This window comes from Lissotriton vulgaris, chromosome 11 (genome assembly GCF_964263255.1).
Source record: "Lissotriton vulgaris chromosome 11, aLisVul1.2, whole genome shotgun sequence".
NCBI classification, from domain to species: domain Eukaryota; kingdom Metazoa; phylum Chordata; class Amphibia; order Caudata; family Salamandridae; genus Lissotriton; species Lissotriton vulgaris.
The window spans coordinates 822,272,309-822,287,440 of record NC_141699.1 but is presented as its reverse complement, the minus strand read 5'-3'; the positions used below and the strand labels follow the sequence as shown (position 1 = coordinate 822,287,440).

Genomic DNA, 15,132 nt, shown 5'->3' with positions numbered 1-15,132 from the left:
CTTGCCACGCTAAAAATAACGTGCACGCTACTTAACATTTGCAGGTATAAGAGCGCGGGCCTTACAAAAGCAGCTTCTCTCAGAATGGGATATAAAAATCTTTTCCTTGCCTTAGAGAAATGCTCACAAAACATTATGAGATGAAGTGTATCTTGTGTAGAGAAGTTATCACAAGAGCATGGTACAGTGTCTTCCGGTTTTCCCCAATGCGAAAAATTTCCCAATGAAAAATGGATTAAATTAAACCTAAATCTGGTCAACAGAAAGCGATGGAACGGCTTTGTGACGATCTTCAGGTAAGGTTCTTCCCTTTACATCTCCATCATGATCCGGAAGTTGTGTTTAATGCAGCTCAGACCTTCTTTCCTAATAGACTCCGGAGCAGTGTATAGGTCAGAGCGTCCCATCCTGGTACACGCCGCTCTAACGTATGCCAGCCATGGGATTATATCTGCCCCATCCAGGGCCAAGCAGTCCTTGAGGATTAGGCGATTTAAAGTGATCTCCTCATTAAGCCATGTCTTTGCTCAGCAAATCAGTGGGGCCAATTTTAAATGATCAGTTATATAGCCCAGGCCTAATTCAACGTGTATAGCAAATGTCGGCGATGACTGGGGTACCGCTAGTAGAGATCTGAGAAATGTATTTTCGGCCAGTTGTATTTTCCCCACTGGTGCATAGCTCCATAATGCTGCCCCATAGGAGGCGATTGCACAGCATTTTGATTTGTATATTTTGAGCATGGCCTCCATGGGCCTTGCTCCTAGCCTCTTAGAGAAGCTTAGAAGTGCTGTTGTAGATCTTGCAACAGCATAGCACTTCTGCTGGAGACCCCAGGTGCCCTTTTCGTCGAAAAGCACACCCAGGTAGGTGAACACTGGGACCCTTGAGATTTCCGCTCCCATGCAGGTGAAAGACTTGACCTTACTGTTCTTCCTCCGCTCCCCTACGATCATTACATGGGATTTATTACTATTGACCTTTAGGTCTAGGGACTCCATAAAGCAGGCAAAGTGATCCAGCATCTTTGGTAGGCCTATACCTGTGCGAGCAATTAAAACAGCGTCATCCGCGTACAGGAGGACCGGCACGCGGGATGTCTTTGCAGGCTACGGCCAATGAATCTTCCAAGGCATTAATGTAGATCGTAAAAAGGAGGGGGGCCAGAATGCAACCTTGTCTGACCTCCAGCCTAGAGGTGAATTTGTCAGTACAGCGGACTTCCTGCGTCACCCTGACGACAGCTGAAAGGTCCTGGTGGAGTTCACTAAGGAAATTAACCAAAGGGGCTTCTATACCTATGTCTCACAGAATGCGCCATAATTTGCTACGATTCACCAGGTCGAATGCCGAGGTTAAATCCATGAACCCCAGATATAAAAGACCACCCTTCGCTATTGTATATTTACTTATGAGAAGGTGTAGGTTCAGACATTGGTCTATAGTGATTCTGTGCTCTCTGAAACCATACTGGAGGTTAGAGAGGACCCCCCTGCCTGACATCCAATCTCCCAGTTTTTGTAAGATTACTCTGCCCAAGATTTTAACAGACGAGTCCAACAGGGAGATTGGCCTGTAGCAGGCGGGGTCCCCTCTTTTCCCCTTTTTAAAGATAGACTATGACAGAGGAGGCCCATGTGGGTAGGAAACCTACTGACGATGACGCATTGAACACATTGGCTAAGATCTTCGCCCAGAAATTTGGGTACATGATGTAAAGATCACCTGGAACCCCATCCGGACCTGGGGCATTGTGTTTAGACGTGGATCTAATCGCCTTTTCTACATCGGCTAATTCAAATATAACTGGGTTAGTATGCCGGGAATTGGCAGTACTGCCTGCTAATGATGACTCCCTATGGTCTTTGTCATCATAAATGCTCCTAAAATGCTGGAGCCAACTGTCATCAGGGATGACGCAGTCCGTATCTAGGTTCTCATTTTCAGAAAAAAAGGGTGGTTAATAATGGACCAAAACTTTCTGCTGTCCCTAAGTACGTCAATAGATTGAAGGTTATCCCATGTCTCCTCTTTGATTTCTCGTTTGCGCTCATTGGTTGCCTGTTTGTACTCTTTGCGAAGAACGGCAACTAGTACCTTATCCCTCGGGCTTCTCTTAAGGGCCTTAAGAAGTGCCCCATGCGCCTTAGAGCAGGCCGTGTCAAACCACTTGTGTGCCTTCTTTAAAGGGGGTCTACTCTCTATCTGTAAGTTCTTGGCAATATGCCTGCACGCTGCTTCATAGGCTATTATAGTATCCGTACCCAATGTGGCTCCATCAAGACAGACGGCTAAGTTATCCTCAGCCTCCTTGGCTAGGTCCTCAAAAAAGACCTCTGGGACTACATCGTTTCATTTAATCCTCCTTCCCTGATCTCTAGTTGATAAGTTTCGTAGGCCCCTTCCCTCCGATTGTGTGCTCTGGGTGTGGCCCCCCACGTCGACCTCTAGTGAAAGCGGGTTGTGATCACTGAAGGTCGCAACCACCACTCTGTATGCCAGCGTCTTTGTAAGAATCAGGGGAGACACGAAAATATAGTTGATAAACGACTTTGCTCCCCTTCCTATAAAAGTTGGAACCCTCTCACTCCCCTCCTCCTTGCTTGGTTCAAATAGGTTTAAGTTGGATAGTAGTTCCTCAAGGGCATCGCCATTCCTGCTGTGTTCAAAATGGGGTACCCCCCCAACCCCCCCCCCCCGGGCAGCCCGTCATGATCATTTCCGTAACAGTCCCACAAACAGGGATGCATATTAAAATCTCCCATTAACAAAACTTCTGGTACACAGGACTCATTATGCTTATAGACTGACAAAAATGTTTCTAAATTACTAAAATGCTCCTTCTGCTGGGTTCCTTCCATTGCATTATATAAATTGATTAAAAGGTATTTCTGATTGGAAATGGTCCATTCAACTATAATAAAATTACAGGATTCCGTTGTCAGTTTTTTAAAAGTGCCGGCAAGGTTTAAGGAGAAAAGGAAGAGCAGGCCACCCTTTGGCCTCCCCACATGTCCTTGGGCCGCCGGGTTAGCGAAACTAAGGTAACCGTCAAATGCAAACCTAGAGGCGGCATCCCAGGTTTCCTGGAAGGCCAAGATATCAAATTGCCTTCTAAATTTCAACCATTGGGGGTCTGTGCTTTTCGAAGGAATCCCTGCCACATTCCAACTTAGGAGTTTACAGGGTACAGCCTGGTTAATAACTGAGCCACTTGTAGTACCCAAAACCCCACCCTGCCCTGGATTTTTCGTGGGTAGTCAATCAATTGACTCCAGCCCTGACAAAGGGGAGAAGCGATTGGAAATGCTTAAATCCCCCATGGAAAGCGAAACTGGCCGTGGGGCTGGGGCAATGTTTGTGGTTGAGGCTGTAGTTAAGGCTTCCCCCCCATGTAGATTTCCCTGAGCGGTACTCAACTTTGCAAAGTCCCTACCCTGGTGAGGAGCCATATGCACGAGGTTATGGGGTACATATACCCCCCTAGGTGGCTGAGGGGGTCTTTGCCGAGTTACTGATGGGGTAGAAAAAACCCAAGGGAAGTGGCCTGATACCCTTATTATCAAGATCTGAGGCGTCCCAAAAGAGTCTTTCCGCACTGGCCCTATTCTTAAAGGAAACCACCACGCAGTCCCCTGGAATACTCTTGTGACTCCGCCCTACCCACCCAACCCTCCTTGCCATTATTACTGTGTGTGAGATGTCAACTCCTCCAGTGCTAAATTCCGCAGACCACTGCCTAGCTTGAGACATGAGGTCATGGGTTGATTCATGTGAGCCCTCCCTTGATGGCGGTACCCCTGTGAAGACCGCCATCAAAGGGACGGCCTCTGGTGGCAAATCCAGGGATCGGCCATATGATCTATACTGCCTAGAACCCCCTTGTGCCTGGTTCTCCCTAGTCCTCGCTTCCGGGTTACGACTCCCACCCCCTGCCCTTGTGGGTGAGTGAAACTCAATGCCTACTATCCCATTGTCCTGACAAGGTCTACTGGGTGAGGGGCCCGTGGGCATTGCTCCTACCAAAGGCTTATTCCCCACGGTTACTTGTGGCAGAGTCGTAGGCACCTTCACCCCTGGTTGCTGTTTGAGGAACAAGTCAATTTTCTCACATTTAGACAGGATCCCCGCCACACAGGTATTAAGTGTGTCCACAATGTCTTTGGCAATATACACTAATGCAGGTTCTAGTCGTGAGGTTAACAAGTCCTCTATTAAGTCCTCAATTTTGTCTTTCAGGCGTTGGTCAGATTGACTACCCTCAACCCTTGGTTTTGTCCTCCTGCCGGCTGTTATAACTGTCTTGCGCTTTCTATGCCGCTTATGTGGTTGCACACCTTGTGGAGTCTCGCTCAGTAGCCCAGGACTGGCGAGTGGAGTTGGTAATGCAGGTTGCTGTAAGGCCAGACCTTGGTTAGGGTTCGTGATCACTATAGACGGTTCCAACGGTATGACCCTGGTGTGATTTGTGCCTGCTGCGGGGTCATTTTCCTTCCCCCCCAGACCTAGTTCTTTCTCCGCATTGGCAATCTCTTTAGACAGAACCCCCACCGCTGACATTAAATATGATATTATAGACTCGGACTTTCTGGGGTGCTTTGCTCTTTTACCTTCATCGGCGTCCCCAGCGCAGACCTGCTTCCTCTTCCCCATGGATGGACTTTAGGGGGGTGGCCCGTCCCGTCCTCTGCTGGCCCCTGATGGCCACAGATGGCCCCGCCCTTGTCCCGGGTTTCTCCCGCGCGCGACTCGCGTTGCGAGAGGCGTTACTTCCTCTTAAAGCGTCTCTGGGCGCCTTGGTGCCGTCAGCGATCTTGCGCCGGTCCCCAGGGCAGTGGGGAGTTGTAGTGTCCCACTGCTGGTGGGACCGGCATGTGCTGGGGCTACTGGGACTGCTGGGGTAGCTGGGACTTCTGCCGTTCCCCTCACGGCGTGGATTGCAGTGTGCTGGCCGTTCCCCTCATGGCGCGCTGGATTTCGTGGTATGTGCCCCCAGGAGCTATCAGCGCTCCTTCCTCTTAAAGCACCTCTGGGCGCCTTGGTGCCGTCAGCGATCTTGCGCCGGTTCCCAGGACAGCTGGGAGTTGTAGTGTCCCACTGCTGGTGGGACCGGCGTGTGCTGGGGCTGCTGGGACTGCTGGGGTAGCTGGGACCTCTGCCGTTCCCCTCACGGTGTGGATTGCAGTGTGGTGGCCGTTCCCCTCACGACGCGCTGGATTTCGCAGTATGTGCCCCCCATTTTACCATAAAGGCTGCAACAAGCATGTCGCCACCCCCACCGTTTCTGAATGATTCAGGAGAGTCCAATCCTCCATGGAAGCAATGGAAAAGAATATTTGAGTCACATCTCATCACTATAGATGGTGAAAAATGTACATCGCTTCAAAAGCAACATATATTACTCCATAATGTAGGCGTTGAGGGGCGAAAGACAGAAGAAGAAGAGGAGGAGGTATAAGGTTTGGAGCGTTAGATGTCTACCACGTTACATTCAACAAACTTGGACGTCATTTTGGGCAAAAGATTAAATGTGATGCTAGAAAGGCGCACATTCTTTGGAAGAACTCAAGGCAAAAGTGAAAAGTTAATTGCCTCCCTAAGGGGGATTATCGAATACATGTGCTTTTGGCCCTTTAACAAACTTTCTTATTAGGGACCAGTTGCTAAGATGTACCAATAATCCAAAAATACAGGAAAATGTACTTGTGGTCAATCCCGATTGAAAACAAGCTGTAGATATTGCAATAAGTGTAGAGCATACAGCGGATTGCATCAAAGAAATGAAAGCGTTCGCTAACCCCAAACCCAATAGGGTTTGTAGAGCTCTACGCTCTAAACCTGTCCCTGCTGTAGAACCAGGAGCCCAAGAAGGAAGTAAGTTAATTTTCCAATTACATGGCAGAACTGAGGGTGTTAACTTCCCTTCTTGTGAAATTACACTGGACAGTAAACCTATCACAGTTTTTCAGATTCCTGTTTACCCTATACATTAGTTAAAAAAGGACCTATTCCTTGCTCTGTTTCCGGTCAAGTAAAATCAACTTAAAGTACCAGACATCAAACCAGAAGGATATAATAGGGATCTCATCCCGTTGCAGGAACACAATGGGAAAGGTTGATGTAACCAAGAAGGGGTCGAATCTACTAAGATGGCGCCAACAAAAAGAGTTAAGAACAAACACAACAAATGCCTATATTAACCCCTCCCACGCTAGTGACTGAACGGTTCCGTCACGCCCCTCGGGTGGGCTGTGCTGGTGACGGAACGGATCCGTCACGGCCCGCTCGCCGCGCCTGCGCGGCGCTGATTTTGCGCCTGCGCGGCGCGTTCTATTGAGCGGGCGGGGCTGTGACGGAACCGTTCCGTCACAAGCACAGCTCACCTGAGGGGCGTGACGGAGCGGTTCCGTCACCAGCGTCGGAGTGCTGTGCGCCCCCCCGCCGCTTAGCACTGCGGTGGAATAGCTGCCGCAACGAAAGGGTTAATACTGATTTAAACATCACATTCATACCAGGGGCCAGAAGACCTAAACAGTCTGGTCTGAAAATGTTGTTTTTTATTTTTCTTTCAAGTCTTTTTTGTCATTTCATTCTTTTGTTTTGATGAAGAACTCCTTTTTGAAAAAAATCTATATAAATAAGTACAATAATGAATATACACTGAAAACACCACTACATTTAACAAACAAGAACAACAAAATTTGACAAATATACAGTGCAAATCACTGTACAATTATAAACAAATACGATACATTTGTAATTTTGATCCTCCGAGCACTCAATATTATCAAAAAGAAAGTCTTAATGTAGTTTTCATCTTTTAATGTTCAATCTGTATCCACATCAAATCCAATTCTCCATCAAACGATTGCTTGCAGCCAACGCGCGTTTCGTCAAGTCCGTGTAGGACAATTTGACTTCCTCAGGGCATATAGTGGTGGAGATAATATATATGTCAGCACTTCGTAGAGTTTTATTCAAATCCTCATTTGAGATGTAAGCAGAACGCCAGAGTAAAACGCGATACTGACACTGATATTGTCACAGCGACACGGACTCGTGTCATTGTACCTCTATAACTCGGAGGAATTGAAGATACATAAGGAATAATACGTTTGTGCACATATACTGGAGCTAAGGATTGATGGATTAATACTATGGAGCTCTGATCAGGAGTGTGGATTTGGACTAAAACTTACATCTCAAATGAGGATTTGAATAAAACTCTACGAAGTGCTGACATATATATTATCTCCACCACTATATGCCCTGAGGAAGTCAAATTGTCCTACACGGACTTGACGAAACGCGCGTTGGCTGCAAGCAATCGTTTGATGGAGAATTGGATTTGATGTGGATACAGATTGAACATTAAAAGATGAAAACTACATTAAGACTTTCTTTTTGATAATATTGAGTGCTCGGAGGATCAAAATTATTGTTTGGACCTTGGTTTGTCTTGGGGACTGTGGTAACCAGCCCCCCACCTCTTCCTGAGCACCTATTTTTGATAAATCTGATCTGTTACATAGACCTTGATAGTAGCTGTGCGCTCCTAATAGCCGTTACCACGATTTGTCTACGATACATTTGTAGTTATGGTTCTATCAGGCTTATGAACCTCCCTTTTATAGATGTACAATGCCTCTGATCTTTATTTTAAAATATGTCAATTTTGCTTTTAATGCAACAAGTAGAGAGGGAGGTCCCCGGCACAATGTGTTTCCAGGAGGATATTCTTTTTCAAGTCAAGGATAAAACGCAGCATAGCACTATTTTGTGGGAAGTTTTATCCAGACAAAGAAAGGCAAGGCTCACTATAAAGAGGGAAAATGCCCAATTGGGATGAGGGTCAATAGAATATCTAGGTCACACAATGTTTTACAATAGCATCAAGCCCAAGTTGAACCTTGTTGAAGCAGTAGAAAAAACAGAGGCTCCCACTAATGTATAGCAGCTTAAATCCTTTCTGCAATTCTTTGAGTACGTCTTTAAGTTTTTACAAAACTATGCATGCGTTATAGATCCCTTACATCATTATTGGAAAAAAGGTGACATTTTCATGGATGAAGAAGTGTTAATCTGCTTTTAAATCAGTAAAGCTCAGTATAAGAAAAGCCTCATCATTGGGTAGATCTGACCCCTAATACACATAGGGGTATATTCTCAAAAACGTGTGATAACCATCGCAAAAAATACTTAACACAACCCTCAACATCGCAGGAAATGTATGCCGTGTTAATCAGGTATTCACAACAGAGCCGTACCATGCAATAGTCTCCAGATAACGCGTCAACTGACCGCATTAAAATCAATGCCAAGCCGCAAAAATGCAAAACACGTACGCCAAAAACACTGCGATGAGGCCAAATGCGATACAAAAAGCAGCGAAAACCAGCAGCAGGCCCCCAAGTCCCACGTGTCTGGCAGGAAAATGCACTTTAAAAGCAACAAAAAAAACGCACCAGAATGAAGCCAAAGTGCATAGCAACATGGTTGCACCCTGACTGAGCGCAGAGGCCAATGCAAACCTCACAAGCCCCACAGACCACCTGCAAGGAATAACGGGCTTGGGGAAGGCCAAGGAGAAGAGGGAGAGGAAGACGGGGTGCAGTCTGCAGGAAAACAAGATCAGTGTCACTGTGGTGACAGAACACAACAGGCAACTGACCCAAAATCAGACTACCGTGACTGCAGCTGGAGTGTCGAGGAGGCCAATGGAGGAGGCCAAGAAGCGCTGGCATGACATGAAAATCTAAACCAGGCACAAAGCCGCTGCCAACAGGTAGGCAGCAACGGTGGCAGAAGGTGGGAGTCCAGCGCCACAGGAGGAACTGGAGGCCACAGTCAACAGTGTGAAAACGGTGCAAGGAGTCGAGCGCGTGGACACAGCTCGGGAGGACCTGACACAACATCAACAGCGTGAGTTAAGACCAGGGACCAGGGGGGGTGGGGGAGATGGGCACAATGGCACACATGCACAAATAAGCAGAGCACACTGCACACCCACAATAACCCTGGATCATGTCCCTCATCCCCGTGGCACACTGCAGCACACACGCATAGCAAGAACAGCACATCCACATTGACGACAATGTGTTACAATGTGCAAAGCCGACACTGCAGAACAGAGGACACAACTGGCTCCGCACACGTGCAGAAACAGGCCCACTACATCTGACAGAGCTGGAAACTGTGAAATGGAAATGTACACTTAAAACCTCAAACCCATCATGTAGTCCAAATGTACACTATCTCGCATCTGAATCCTGCACCTCCAAAACAGTCACAATGTACATTGTCATACAGTCTGCATGTAAACAAGAACAATGCGCCAACACACATGTCAACACAATGTCAACATGCATCTCCCCTTCACATTGCAGACACAAAACCTCCAGCAGAGCACAGAAGACCACACATCAGTGATGCCGAAGAGGAACACCACACCTTCGACACCGATGCCCAACAACAGCCTATGGACATCCCACGCAACCCAACACCAGAGCCAGGGCAGCCAAGCTACCTAGAGGAGAGCCCAGCCCCTACAACAGACAACACAGCATGAAGCACCCGCAAGCACGGCAGGCTCACAACACTTCACCAACCCACACATGGCACCCCAATGCCAGGTGTCCAAATGCCAAAAGGAGGTGGCCCAACAGGTGCAGGTGTGTTCCGAACACATGGAAGGTGAACTAGATCACATATGTGGGTGTCTATTACCCTTTAGGGACTACCTACACCCCACGAAGAAGACCCACGCTGCCATAGAGGCACATGCAAATGCACATTCCCAGTGCAGAACCACGCCCAGGGACACACACATATCAGTCACACACCCTCTTTGGCTTTGCGTATGACGGCACAGTCCACTGCCCTTACGAATTGTTTGGGTGACAACAAAGCCACATGTCCAAGCTCTAACCCGCTGCCTGCGGTGACATGTCTGCATCCCCTGTACACAGCAGAATGTAATGTCCTAGGGCCCAGGGCCCTCATGCATACAACAAGACCACAGGGACCAACGCAGATATCATGTTGAACTGGCTATGGGCATGTGCACCCAGCCCCTTTATTGGCAGGGCCACATGTACAGTGACGCCTGTGCTGGATGTGTGTGGGGTGAGTATAAGCTAGCCCGCACAAAGTGCTTGGTGCTGACCACAACTTGAACAGTGGACACCAGTGCAATGGAAACAGAAAACACTTGCATAACAGAGTCAACTGCTGAGCAACATGGAGGGAGCCTGAGCAAGTATAGAGGGCACTCAACATACAAACAGAAGTGTCTGTGAGTTTCATTGCGCTGCTGTGGGGTCCCCAGAGCTAAAGGTGCTCATGTGACGAAAATGTGGAGGATTGTGTCCCTTCTGGACATTCCTGATGCAGATGCAGCGGGGAGGTGTTACACCTGCATCTTCCTCATCGCCATCCCAGATCTTCCACACTGCCTGAGGTGACATTGTTGCGTGAGCTCTCCACAGCACATAACCAGAACAGTAATGGATGATGATTCATGGTGCAGAGAGCTAGTGGCCTCCTGTGGTGATGCGACGTCCGGGCCGATCAGGACTTTATTTGATGTGTGAGCCCTGGGGGGCTGCATTTGAGGCCGTAGGCAGCGGACAGCGCAGGCCCACAGACACATGCCATTGATGACCCCAAGGCCATCATCTCAGAGGCTATCCAACATCTCAGAAGAAGGGGTCCCGAACCTGACCAGCACAGAGTTAGTGGCCCCGGATGCACTGCGACCGGCACAGGCACCCCGCCACAGGATGGTGACTTGCGGGGCAGTCAGATGGGCCACGCGAGCTGAGTGGGTCCCCATCAGGGTCCGAGGTGTATGTAGCCGAGGGTTGGGGAGGACAGTGAAAGTGTCCTCCAGGGCATGATGCAGAGGGTGGAAGCAGCAAATGGAGGAGTGGAATGCCACAGCATCGTTTTAGCCACAAAGTCAGTATCACCGACATGATGGCGACGACAACCCCCAGTCCATGGACTCAATCGCCAACAAAGTTCAACCAGGAAGAGTCCATAGGTCTCAGGGAACCGACTTAGTGGCACCGGGGCTGAAAGGGGATGCAGTCTGCTTTGACGCCTGTACAATGACATCAAGTCAGTCATGCATAAATCTAGACTGAATTCGAATAGTGTGACCTACTCGACCGCAGTGGAGGCCTGAGGCAGCGGTCAGCATGGACCAGACGCGGTTCAGCGAGCTCCTCCTGGAACTCTAACACACGACGTTGACATGACATTTGGGGGTGACTTGTGGTTGACAGAGGCAAAAACACCATGACGTCTCCTGCCTGGTATGGACTGGATTGGATTGGCGTGAGGCCTGCTGGACTGCAGTGTAGGCCGACGGCGTAGTCAACAAGGTCCCACAGACACGTGTGGTTGGGATGCCAGGCACATACTTGGCGTCACCACTTCAATGGGAGTACAGTGATGTAAGATCTGTATTAATATGCATACTCGGACAATGTATGATCAAGACTCAGTCCCAAATGTGTGACTTACTCACCCGCAGCGTAGGCCTGAGGCAGCAGTCAGCAAGGGCTTACAGTCACGTGTCGTTGTCTTGCGATGCACGGAGTTAGTGACACCAGGGCAGTTGTCGGTAGTGTTAGATCACCTCCGTAACGATGATCCTTTTACCCTCTGGACAGACACGCGTCATCCTCTTACACCTCTCCTTCCGTGCAATGATATGTTCTCTTCCATTGACAAATCAAGACTCAGTCCCACATGTGTGAATGACTCGAATGCAGCATGGCCCAAGGGCAGCAGTCCGCGTGGGCCCACGGACACCTGTGGATGGACTGCTATACACAGACTTGGTGGCACCACATCGATGGGAGTATTGTGAAATAAAATCTGCCATAATTGATTTTCCCTGCCATAGTGTAATCAAGAATCAGTTCCAAATGTGTGACCTACTTTTCCGCTGTGCATGCAGTTGGAGAACCTAAATGAGAAGGGAGTACAGCGGGCTGCTGTCGCAGAGGTCGTGATGGTCTGAGGAGGCTGCAATGTTTGCAGCACTCTGGCTTGGAGCTTTCACCAGCACATGGTGGGCCTTTATCTACACATGCCGGTGTTGGCAGGTGTGCATTGAGGCCCGGCCTGGCAGGACTGGTACGGGTCCCTGTGACCCGGAGTGCAGCAGGCGCACAGGAATGCAAGCAACACCGCTCACGGTGACTGCGTCGGCCTCGTGGCGGGGTGAGGGGCGCCACCCTGGCAGAGTCGTTGGGCATTCCTGAAGAGGACTATGCCCAGAGCTACATGCTTTTTATTCACACTCCTATGCGTATCAGGCATATGCCAGGCCAGCACACTCCGCTCACGCTTACCAGGGGGGGCGTAGCAAGCTACATTTCCCGGATCTTCCCCACTGGCTAGGGTGACATGGCTGCGTCCACTGCACTCCATATACCAGCGGTGTATGTCCACATTGATATGTCAATCAAGCAATCAATCAATCAGAGTACTGGTAAAGAGCGCTACTTACCCGTGAGGGTCTCAAGGCACTGAGGGGAGGGGGTGCCGCTACTGCTCGAGGAGTCTTCTGAAGGCGAGTAGGTCTTGGGTCTGCCATAGGTGGGTAGGGAGAGTGTCAAAACACACAGGAGAGCAGACTAGGTCTGAAAGAAGGTGTGCAGCTGTAATGGCGAATGTGCAACAATGGGTGCATGTATGAACGTATGTTGTTGAAAACATAGGCTGGAAAAAATCCCATCAGACCACCCTTTATGGTGGATTTCGCGTCATGTGGGATGTTTTGCTGATCATTCCATATCACAACCGACCATGTAGTGCCGCTGTGGAAATGGATGTTAGTAATCTAGCCGTGATGTCCATTGTGAAGTAGTGTTTCCTAAAGTGCAGTGCTAAAGTAACAGTGATAAATTAAAATTGACTACACAGGCGCTGTACAACATTCAAAACGCAATCTATGTGTCAAATATTAAAAACACACCGAGTAGTATGACTACCCCATGGCGCTGTGCAGGACGGTCGACATGTTTCAGCCTGTGGGGCGTTGCCCCGGCTTTCTTCAGGACCATAGAAAAAAGGCTACTGCAACTATGAATAATGTGTTGAGTGAAAAGGACAAATGATGTACTAAAAAAGTTACATATCTACCGGGAACCATCACAATTGAATGCCCACTGGAAGGAGAGAAGAACATCTTCTTCCTAGAAAAAATGTTTACAAAACACTATATTACACACAAGCGACCACATGAATACACAAACACCATACCAACAAAGCACACCTGCCTGAATGAAATTTGCATTCAGCATTATATAAACAAGCATAATAGCTTAAACACCATGAAGCATTTCCTCACGATGCTACTCACCCAGCTTTGTGTGGGTGAAGACCTCACCTCACCCGGCGACCGCTCGGGAGTATGAGGCCCCGCTCTATAGTGTAGAAAGAAAAGGACCACTATAAGCACACAACTCTACAGTGTCCACGCCAATTGCTCTACACACCAACCCAACAGACGTGTGATAGTCACCCAACTGTTCAACCCAGAAACCAACCTACAACCAGACACTTGAAAAACATAACGCTATGGTGTAAAACATATAACCTCTGAATGGTTTCTTAATAACTCCCAGGCACCTGCCTAAAATCACAGTGTATACTCATTGATAGGAGTTCCTAGTGACTGACCCAGGGATTGTCCATAGTAAAGGGCTACTCGAGTGCCCAAGAATATCAAGCCACAAAGTCCTTAATAAGCCCCTGAGTCTAAAGGGCTTAGGGGGCCGTCCAAACTCTTCGGCTCGAGTTTGCTAAACTCAATTGCATAGAAAGGGGGCTAACTAATAGCGAAGGAATCAACAGGAGACTCACCTGTCCGTCGGTGCCCCCAATAGTGAGTCGAGCGGAAGTGGAGGTGTTGATCAAACCGCCCCTAGTTATTATATAGCTGCCGGAAATCATATGGTGAGGCAGAAAAGGGGCGTTAAAATCCTGTCAACTGTGGACAAACGCGCGAGAGAAGAGCGTGAGAAAAAGAGACACTGCTCTTTAGCACATGCGCAGTAACATAAATTTACCGAGAGATGACATACAGTTTGTCTTCACATTGTTGTTAGCAACCAAAGCGAGGATAGTTTTAAAGATTGCATCTTGCCAGTTAGAGCGGATAACAAAAAGAGCTTCTCGTGAGAGATTTGCTCAATTATGCGCACATCATGATTCATGCGCGTGGCTAATGGGGAGACACTGTGTGTGTGTCATGCGCCCAGTGAAGTTGACTGAATCTCACTGGAGAGGAGCGTGATAGGCTCACAAGCTTAAGTCTCCCAAGTAGGAAACCCAATGTGTGTCATGAACCCAAAAACTCACTTACAATTATCACATGAAGTGTAAAACAAGTAATTGGTAATCGTTTACATTGTAGAGAACGCCCAAACGTGGTTTGTGGAGAAGGTTAGTTCTAATTGTTCTCTGAACATGTGTATGCACGGGGACGATCTGACTAAAGTACCTCAACTACAATGCTTATTTTCAAGAAAGACTGTGCCCCAAAATGGAAATAATTAATACATAGAGAGTCACTCTATGGTGGAGTGTGTCATCCAATTGTAGGACCATAAAGAGTTGCTATACGCTGGAGCGTAATAAGACCCTTGTGAGGGATCAATATGTTCATGATTTAAGGGAGTTGTTTGTTATCATCAAGTGTCCAGGAAAGTAGGTATAGGACTAGGTGGACAGAAGGGATTCACACACAATTATGTTGGGTGAGCTTTTACGGGTGCAACAGAAAGTGCGTTGCAACCAATTTAGAAGACCCGCAACCAAAAAGTTGCTCTTAATACTAGAAAACAAAACATGTATGTGGAGGGTCAAGGGGAATATTTAATGACCTCTCTGCTCGCTCCCCTACTCTGAGATACAAAACACACAAGAGAGCAGACTAGGTCTGAAAGAAGGTGTGCAGCTGTAATGGCGAATGTGCAACAATGGGTGCATGTATGAACGTATGTTGTTGAAAACATAGGCTGGAAAAAATCCCATCAGACCACCCTTTATGGTGGATTTCGCGTCATGTGGGATGTTTTGCTGATCATTCCATATTACAACCGACCATGTAGT

General features: G+C 48.1%; 1 protein-coding gene and 1 pseudogene across 1 annotated transcript in view; both read left to right on the top strand.

Annotated features, from left to right (window-relative positions):
* The window catches only part of LOC147683537 (kyphoscoliosis peptidase-like), a 341,732-nt gene that overhangs the window by 123,230 nt on the left and 203,370 nt on the right, over positions 1–15,132 (top strand). The gene's annotated exons all lie outside the window — the stretch shown is intronic.
* The window catches only part of LOC147683538 (uncharacterized), a 31,051-nt pseudogene continuing 21,182 nt past the window's right edge, over positions 5,264–15,132 (top strand).